Below are 8,425 nucleotides of genomic sequence, written 5' to 3'. Positions count from 1 at the left end.
AAAAGTCTACTTATGTTACAATATTGCACTATAATTTAATTCAAACATTACTGTTAGTAAATTTTAGTACTACATCACCCACCATGCACTGGTGCAATGCAGGACTGCACATGCGCACTGGCCGCCTGTAGTGAGCCGATGACATCACGAGCACCCCGGGCCGAGAGGCATGGTTTAATCATCGCGCTGTGGGTTTCCGTTGGCTTCACCTTCTCCTCGTGAGTTTGTGGGTTCCAGAAGGCACAAATATGTCCGTGGTTTTCAGGTAAGAAACTTGTCTTTCGAGTGAAACTTTTCCCGTGATGTGAAACAAAGCGCGCTGGAGAATCGCCACCGGCTCCGGTTTGTTGAGGTGGAGCTGACCTCGGCCCCGGTGCGTGCTCAGATCATCGGCGCTTTTATTGTGGATGTGGCTCTTTTTAATGTGGCTTTCTCACTCTTTTCACGCAGTTGGCTCATTGTTTGCGCGTTGCGCTTGTCTTTTGTTTGCGCTCGCGTAGGGCGCAGGCTGCAGGCTGGAGTCGGGTGACATTTGCATGTATTTTGCAAACTGATGATGATACTCGGGCTGTCTCCGCGCGGACCTTCCGCTCGTGACTCGCATTTGTTAAAGTCAATTGAAGTCACACCTGTGTTTAGAAAGACCCTTTTCTTTATGTGCTCAGTGTGAGTATGAGACTGTAATAACCTCCCTCTTCCCTCGTAATGTTTAGTTTATTTTTAAACGCACATTGGACAAACATAATTGGATTAAGACCATGTTCGTTACTTCTTGCTCTTGCTCTGCCTGGCATGTTCCATAGTATGGCATTAAACCTATCTACCTAGCATTAACAATTACTATTACATTTCAATGCAAAATACGTGCATCCTTACTGCGAACTAGGTCGCCTCTCCGCAGATCTTACCGGTAACTGGCTCGTCTCCTTGGAGATAGATACATTTAATGTCACACAGTAGAAAATTCCAGGCAAAGTGAATAACATTTATGGGGTCAAGTAAAAGCCAACCCTAAAGTGACACAGTGCATCTTTTAAATGGATGATTATTTTGTTATTCACATGTTTGACCCTGGAATTTTCCACTACTTTGCACTTATTCTGTGGATTTGTTTTGATCGTTCTGTTTGTTATCTATACTGGTGAATGTGGATTTGTTGCGTGGCTATTTGTGCCGGCGATCTGTCTGCGAACAAAGCCCCTAACGGGTAAATGAAGAGATTCTGGTTGATTCAGCGCCTTTTGCAGTTGCAGCCCACCTTCTCCCCTTCGCCACTCGTGCTGAAATGAGGTCGTACGCCGCGAGGACGCCACGTAGCTGTCACCTTACCCTGGATAAAGGTGCCGTGCCCGCGGGCCTCGAGACGTGCAATAGCCTACGACCTGTTGTCACTCAGTAGTCAAAATGTGTTACTGTTGCCCAGAAGTGGAATGAGTCACTGTAGAAAAACATGAAGTCATTGTTGAGGTCGGAGGGCATTGACGCTGAGATTACCGCGGTTCTTTCCCGCCGGTGCTGCGGTTCTCACCCAGTCTTATCAGAAAAGGACTTGCATTCCGGGGAATTAAAACGCTCTAAATCACTGAGGGGCCTGTAGGTGCTTGCAAGTGCGGCTGCTGCTGAGGCTCTTTGTGTGCGGCTGGCTCCAACTGCACAGCATGTTTCACAGTCTGGCACTGTCCGGTTGGAGTGTCCAGGGTGAATGTTCCAGCTTTGCAAACACAAACCGGCGCAGAGTGGCTGTAGTTGTGTCAGAGAGATTCAGAGTAACATTTAGAGGGAGTAGACCCATGCCAAGGCACCAGCTCTATCTCACAGGGGCAAAGTTACAGTGCCCCAACCTGAATATTAACTGACTCGGCAACAGTTATTCGATTACGCAAAGACAACTATAAAACAGGATTGCAGTCGTATTTTGATAATCGTGCAATTTATCTGGATGTTACAGTCTCTAAAGCATTCACCTTCATCTACAAGTCTTCACCATATTTCAACTTTTATTTGGTTAAAAATGTCATCACAATGTAGAATAGAATGAATTTAAGTAATTGACTAGTAATGTAAACGCTATAGTTCAGAGATGAATGCTCTTTTACACAACTACATCTTCATGCTCACTTGGTAACAGATATTATTTCATCAAATTTAACAGAATCGGTACCACCATCATTTTTCTCCTTTCTTCATTGTTTTCTTTAGTGTTCTGATACATTTTTAAAGTCTATATTTCTTCAGTTTGTAACAATGATTTGTCAATCTTTGGGTCTTGTCCTCGGTGTTGTTGTTGTTGTGCTGAACTTGGCACGTTCCTGCCACAAAAGCACTCGTGGGGACTCACAACATTTGTCTGTGTTACTGTTCGTGGGAGCGGTCGTGTTTCATTCAGTACAAACTCTGACGCTCTGAGACGTCCACGTGTTTGTGCCATAATTAATAACATGGCATGTGCCGGTTTGCATTATTTTCTAATCAAGAGAAAAAAACAAAACAGGGAAGGACCAGAGAGAAACAAAATAAGTAAAAGATAAAATGAAAGGATGAGGTAGGGGTGGCATCCACAGTAAAGAAGGTTGTTGTTGTTGGCGATATTTGTGTTCTCCATTTCTTTGCGACGGCCTTCTTCCCAGATATCAGAATTATGTTCCAAATATATCCATCCATTTTCCATTATAGATTGGGTTTATTATAGGTTCATTCTTCAACAACCAATGCATTCTATAACAGCAAACTCTGGCATGATTTAGTTTTTAATCGTTTGTATTAAGGATGTGTTTCAGCTGGTGCTCAGTGAGCCCTGAGGATGATAAAGCATTCACTGTTTATAGCTCATTCATAACAAACATGCTGCTTCATTCACACGCTGCAGTCCACGCGTGCAAACACACACACACACACACACACACACACTCACACACACACACACACTTGCACTCACACACACACACACACACACACACACTCACTCACTCACTCACTCACTCACTCACACACACTTGCACTCACACACTTGCACTCACACACACTCGCACACACACACACACACACACACTTGCACTCACACACACACTTGCACACACACACTTGCACACACACACACACACACTCGCGCACACACACACACATACTCGCGCACACACACAGGCCTGAGTGTCCATCAGCACAGACCTCTGCAGACCTGAGGTGAGTTTATTTGACCTGGTGTTCCGTTTCAGTGCTGCCCCGGCTCACATTAGGCCTGATGTTGACACAGAAAATGGGTAAGTAACAACAAAGGTTTTAGTCTAATTATTTTTCACTCACACAAATCTCATTTAAAGACCCTTTACACAGCTGAGCCCCCCATGTGTCATCAGGAGCCTTTATGTCGGGTTGGCATTAATGTGCAGTTTGTTCACACACACACACACACACAAGCAGGTGTCGGCTACTGTCCCTAATGACCTCCCACTGCACACAATTACACACAGAGGCAATCAGCCACAAAGCAGTGTTAACAAGGCTATAAATATGATTTGTGTTTTCTTGGAAATATCTTTTATGAATAATTTGTCAAAAGAAGTGGCATTCTCCGACTGTAACACACTGTACAGAATATAGTGTAAAAAATCTGCAAAAATAATTTATTCAAAATAATAATGGGAAAACGTAACATAATATTGTCTGAATATTGTTATTGGGATAGTCCAATATCGATATAATTCATGTTTTCAGTTTTGCCCAGGCCTTGTGCAGAGTACTTATAATAACAACTATGTAACTCCAAAGTGGTGTTGACAACAAGCCAGTGTTTGCTCAACAAACCAGCCGCAATGACAAGACAAACAGCACAAATGAACTCTGTGACTCTGCGCGGCCTGTGCGGCCTGTGCAGCCTGTGCAGCCTGTGCAAGCCTGTGCAGCCTGTGCAGTGTGTTTGTATGACCTGGTTCTGTTAATCTGACATGCTCTTATGGTATGCAGCATATGTTTGTGTCCTCATAATTTGATACAAAAACCTGCTCAGTGTGGCCATTGTGTGTGGCCTACAAACTGAACAGTGCTTGTTTCTCATATTTTGCTGCTTCTGTGTGAAGTGGAGGACGTGTGGGATCAGTGGTGGACCTGCGGCGCTCTGTGCTCCGGCCTCACAACAATAGGCCTGTGACTGTTTGAATGTGCCATTCTCTGTGTGCTTCACTTGGGCCAGACAATGGCTTCATTTAGCATCTCCCCTCGCTGCCACACCCTGCCCCCCGCTGACCCCCGCCTGCCCTGCGCCTTTGCACTTGTCCTCAGCTCGGGGGCAGCTGCCATTGGACACACCCTGAGCCGCCTCACATTTTCAAAATACTTTACCTCTTAAAAGATCCAGCCTGATTAATGTAAGTTACTTAATATTAATGCTTTATTCATAATTTATTAAGCAGACTTTCAAAAAAGACTCCTCAGGCTAAACTTGTGATGTTATGTTTGGTGTGGTTGTTACTCATCGTCCACATGTGCCAAGACAAGTCATGTTCTCATTACTAATGAAACCGACGTGGGGTTTATTAAACGCTGAACCAAACCAAATAACACCCCTGATGCAGACGGCCCCTCCCACCACAGACTCTTGACCCCCTTTTGTCCCATGGTCAGAGGTCACGCCCTGTTTCCAGCTCTCAGCTCCAGCTCTCAGACTGTGTCTGAATAACAGGGATTTATGGCACATAATGTAAAGCTTATGAAGAGAAAATGATCTTCAGAGTCCTAATAATAAAAGCCTCACTGCTGTTCTAGTGGGGGCCTGATCGGCCTCAGAGGCACCAGCAGAACTGGGTGACCCACCACAAGATATTTTAGGATGATTTGAACTTGATGCAGCTGTACTCTGGAGAACCTGTGGCTGTGTGCTACTTCAGGTTTTCATAGCCCACGTAATGCAAAATTATAGAATTTGATAATTTATTTTACATGGTCCAAGATTTCATGCTTGCATTTCTAGGCATGCTTTGAAACTGATTAAAACAAACCTTCAGTGACCAATATGTGTGCTGAAGTATAAGCCTGTTTCCCTTTTTAAGGCAGTGTTCATTGTGTTTGTGATGCTGCATTAAAAGTAGTGAGGTAAACCTGCGATTGCACTGACGGTGGCTCCAGGGCGAGGGTCTGAAGCAGTCCTCTGAGAGGAGGCTCCTATAACTGAGCTGTGTGAGGCCGAGGAGTCAAATGTCTCACCTGTGCCTCTCTGCAGCTCTCTCCTGTTATATCATTTTCAAGAGCATCAATACAGGGAATTAGGATTGTATCAGTATTTGTGGCAATTTAACAATAAATCATCACTTGTAGTATTTTGAACGTAATCTCTCCTCCTCAGTGTTTATATAGGACAACATATAGGCCTCTTGGCCTCTTGTGTTGGACATGAGGATGATCCTGATCCTTATGGATTATATAAAGGGGTTTCACTGTTGAATCGTGCATTGTCGTCCAGGGCAAAGAGGATTAATCTTAAAGATACTGGCACATCCAGAGACTCAGAGTAAGTGTTTCATCAGGGTCACATGTCTCTGTACATGTGTTAGAATCCCCTGCACAGACAGGAGTGACGAGACGAAAGGCGCTCAGTGTTTGTTTGTTAGAACGCACAAAGTCCATGTTCTTCTGGGACGTCCCACAACCTCCCACACCTCAGCTTTCCCTCCACAAACGCAAGTCCTGACAGGTTTTGGGCTGTTGTGGCTTTTGGGTTATCGCTCATCACTTTGAATGATACTGTCCTTCAGGAACGGCTATCCACGAGCAGCTGGACTGTTTTTGTATTTTAATAGTTAAAGACGGGCTTAGTTTCTGATCGTCTTTGTTAACGGTTGAATGTTTTTTCTCGAACAAATTGCTGTCATTGTGGCAGCTAATGCCAGTCATGCAGAGTTTATCAAATTTGTTGTGACTAAAGAGCACCTTTTGTGTGTTTGCATTTTGTCGAACAAAACACTTGCCTGTAGCGCTTGTGCCGCTCTTATCTGCACAGAGAGGTCTCTGGGAGGCTCTGTGCTCCCCTCAGGGACAGAAGACATCCTTCCTTTTGGGGCGTTTGAGGCCATCGCTCTGTGCTCCAGAGTTTAGTAAAATGCCAACAACAACAACTAAAGCAGCTGCACCAACACATCTTTAGTGACCATGCCCGCCATCCACACAACTCTAACCCGGTGTTTCTGTAGCTCTCCATACCTCTGTGTTTGTGCTCCGTCTGTGCTGCTGACAGCTGAGACACCGAAGGGCAGAACTGTCAGGTCCATCCAGTTTCACAACCGCTGTCATCGTCCCAAAAACATTCCTTTGCTTCTCGGTTTAGGTACATTCTGCTGTGAAGTGGAGCAGATCTCAAGGCACTGAAGGAGAAGACGCTTGTGACCAACACTCAATGACCAGACGCTTCACTGTGGAGTCAAATTGTTTGATGAGATAAAAGCTATGGCTGCACAATATTGAAAAATATATGGCTATTAATTATGCAATATAACCCTCCCATGCTTATATTTAAACTCAAATTATACTTAATTTACTAGTCAGACGCTGTCAAAACAAAAGCTTAACATTGACAAAACCAAGATTAAGCCATGGCTGATTTAGGACTTAAGGAAAATTAGAAAGGGACTCTGCCTTTTTCATTTAGTTAAGACAAGAAAAAGCAATTTCTGTCAGATGGAGAACCTTGGTGTCACGGCAATATATTTAGTTTGTTGTGATATTGATTATTGCTTCCGCCATTACTGCGACGGCGACATAATGTGCAGCCTCGATCCAAACTGTGTCTTTGGCTTCAAAGTTACTTGAGTTTCCGTGTTTTCCGTGCGACCCGGTGGAGGTTTTCGTTGTCATGTTGACGATAAGCGCCTGTCTTCAGCGTCAGAGCAGACCTGCACTGATTGGATTATGTTGGGATTACTGCTCTTCTCTTGTTTGTACACACGCTTCCTCTTCTGCACTCATTACGCCGCGCTCGTCTCAACTCTCCCCCGTGAACTCGGCCAAAGACGAGTCAAGGCGATGAAGAGCTTGTCCTACATATCTGCTGCGTCGTCGAGTTCAGCCTTTGAACCCGCACATTTTGCCAATCCGTCACACAAGCGCGCTCTCGCCGCTGCAGCTGTGCTCGTACGCTCAATGTCGCTGCAGCAGAGTCGCTTTCGGGGAAAACCTCTGCCCTCTTTACCGCGCTTGTGCTGTTCTTTGATTATAACTGCTGCTCTCCTGTTGCCTTCTTCGGAGCATGGCACTTTATTGAATCATTGGAAACAGAAGTCGGCGCTGCGCTCTTCTGGGATGCACCCTCTTTTCCAGGGGGTAATTACAAGGCTCTGAGGGTGGCACTGGCAGCAAGGACCCTTTCTAATCGAGCCATTTAATTAGCGACGGTTAGGGTCTCTGACAGGGAAGGGCCGCTGCACGGTTGGAATTTATGCGTCTCCACCCAGGTTAAAGCATATGTACAGTAAAGGGCCTCCACCACATGACACGGCCGTAATATACTGTTGCCGTCACATTCCTCTGCAGCAGCCGAGTCTGTGCTGTCATTCACGCCTGGTATTAGCGCTGTAGCACGCCGCTGCAGAGTGGATCTTTTAAAAACACTGGCCTCATATATGCAAATTTTATTCAGCACACGTCTTGGCCCGTCACAATCATTACCACATCAGTCACACGATCATTGTCAGTGTCAATTTTTATCGTGCCTACTTTTTTTTTGCAAAGACCTGCCCCGTCGATCGATTAGTTGACTAAAGGGGATCGATAAGATTAAAAGGGGGGAAGTGGGGTGAATTCTGTCAAAAGCTCAAAACTTGCACTTGCAGGAAAGTTACAGAATCAACAAAATACCGAGAAGTACTAGAAAAGTGTGTATTCAAAAGATTAAACCCATGATTCACTCCCAGATCTTCAGCTAGCTCAGTTAACTCCACAGCACAACTGTTTAATCTGTGTCTGAAAGCTCATAATCACGGGTGAACTTTTCAGGGTCGTCCGAAGCCCGTTTCAGATTCCTCTTTTAAATATTGTTTCAGATCGTGTCACATTTACACCAAAGCTTGTCATGAATACATAAATATGCGTAACAATGAGTGTTCATCAGTCTGGTTGTTGTTGGCGTCCACAGCGGTGCGAGAGGTGTCGACCTGCACCCCGCTCGATGTCGCCATGGGAACCGACCTGTGTGTTATTCCAGCTGTGGGACATTCTTTTCAGAGTGGCTCCTGAAGTGCACAGCCCCAGTGTTATCTGCTCGTTCTCTCTCAAACCTTCTCCCACATTAGTCCACTGTCAGGACATTCGAAACCTCAGTAAACGATAAGGACCTGGTCATAAGCCTCGGGACAGGCCCGTGAATAGAGAAAGGCAGTTTAGCAGGGGCGGATATTGATTTTCAAAATGTAAACATGTAAATGTCAGGGCTGAGGTTCACACA

General features: G+C 45.1%; 1 protein-coding gene across 2 annotated transcripts in view; it reads left to right on the top strand.

Moving 5' to 3' along the window:
* The first annotated feature begins 137 nt into the window (after window positions 1-137).
* LOC140357799 (disheveled-associated activator of morphogenesis 1-like) overlaps window positions 138-8,425 on the top strand; it is a 53,108-nt gene continuing 44,820 nt past the window's right edge. For both annotated transcript variants that reach the window (XM_072442323.1, XM_072442315.1), the window contains exon 1: window positions 138-265. The gene's annotated coding sequence lies outside the window, so the exon portion shown is untranslated. The remainder of the gene's footprint in view (window positions 266-8,425) is intronic.

This window comes from Eucyclogobius newberryi, unplaced genomic scaffold (assembly GCF_026437365.1).
Source record: "Eucyclogobius newberryi isolate DKJ021-1_F unplaced genomic scaffold, fEucNew1.0.hap1 SCAF_1, whole genome shotgun sequence".
NCBI classification, from domain to species: domain Eukaryota; kingdom Metazoa; phylum Chordata; class Actinopteri; order Gobiiformes; family Gobiidae; genus Eucyclogobius; species Eucyclogobius newberryi.
This window is presented reverse-complemented; position numbering and strand designations above follow the sequence as displayed.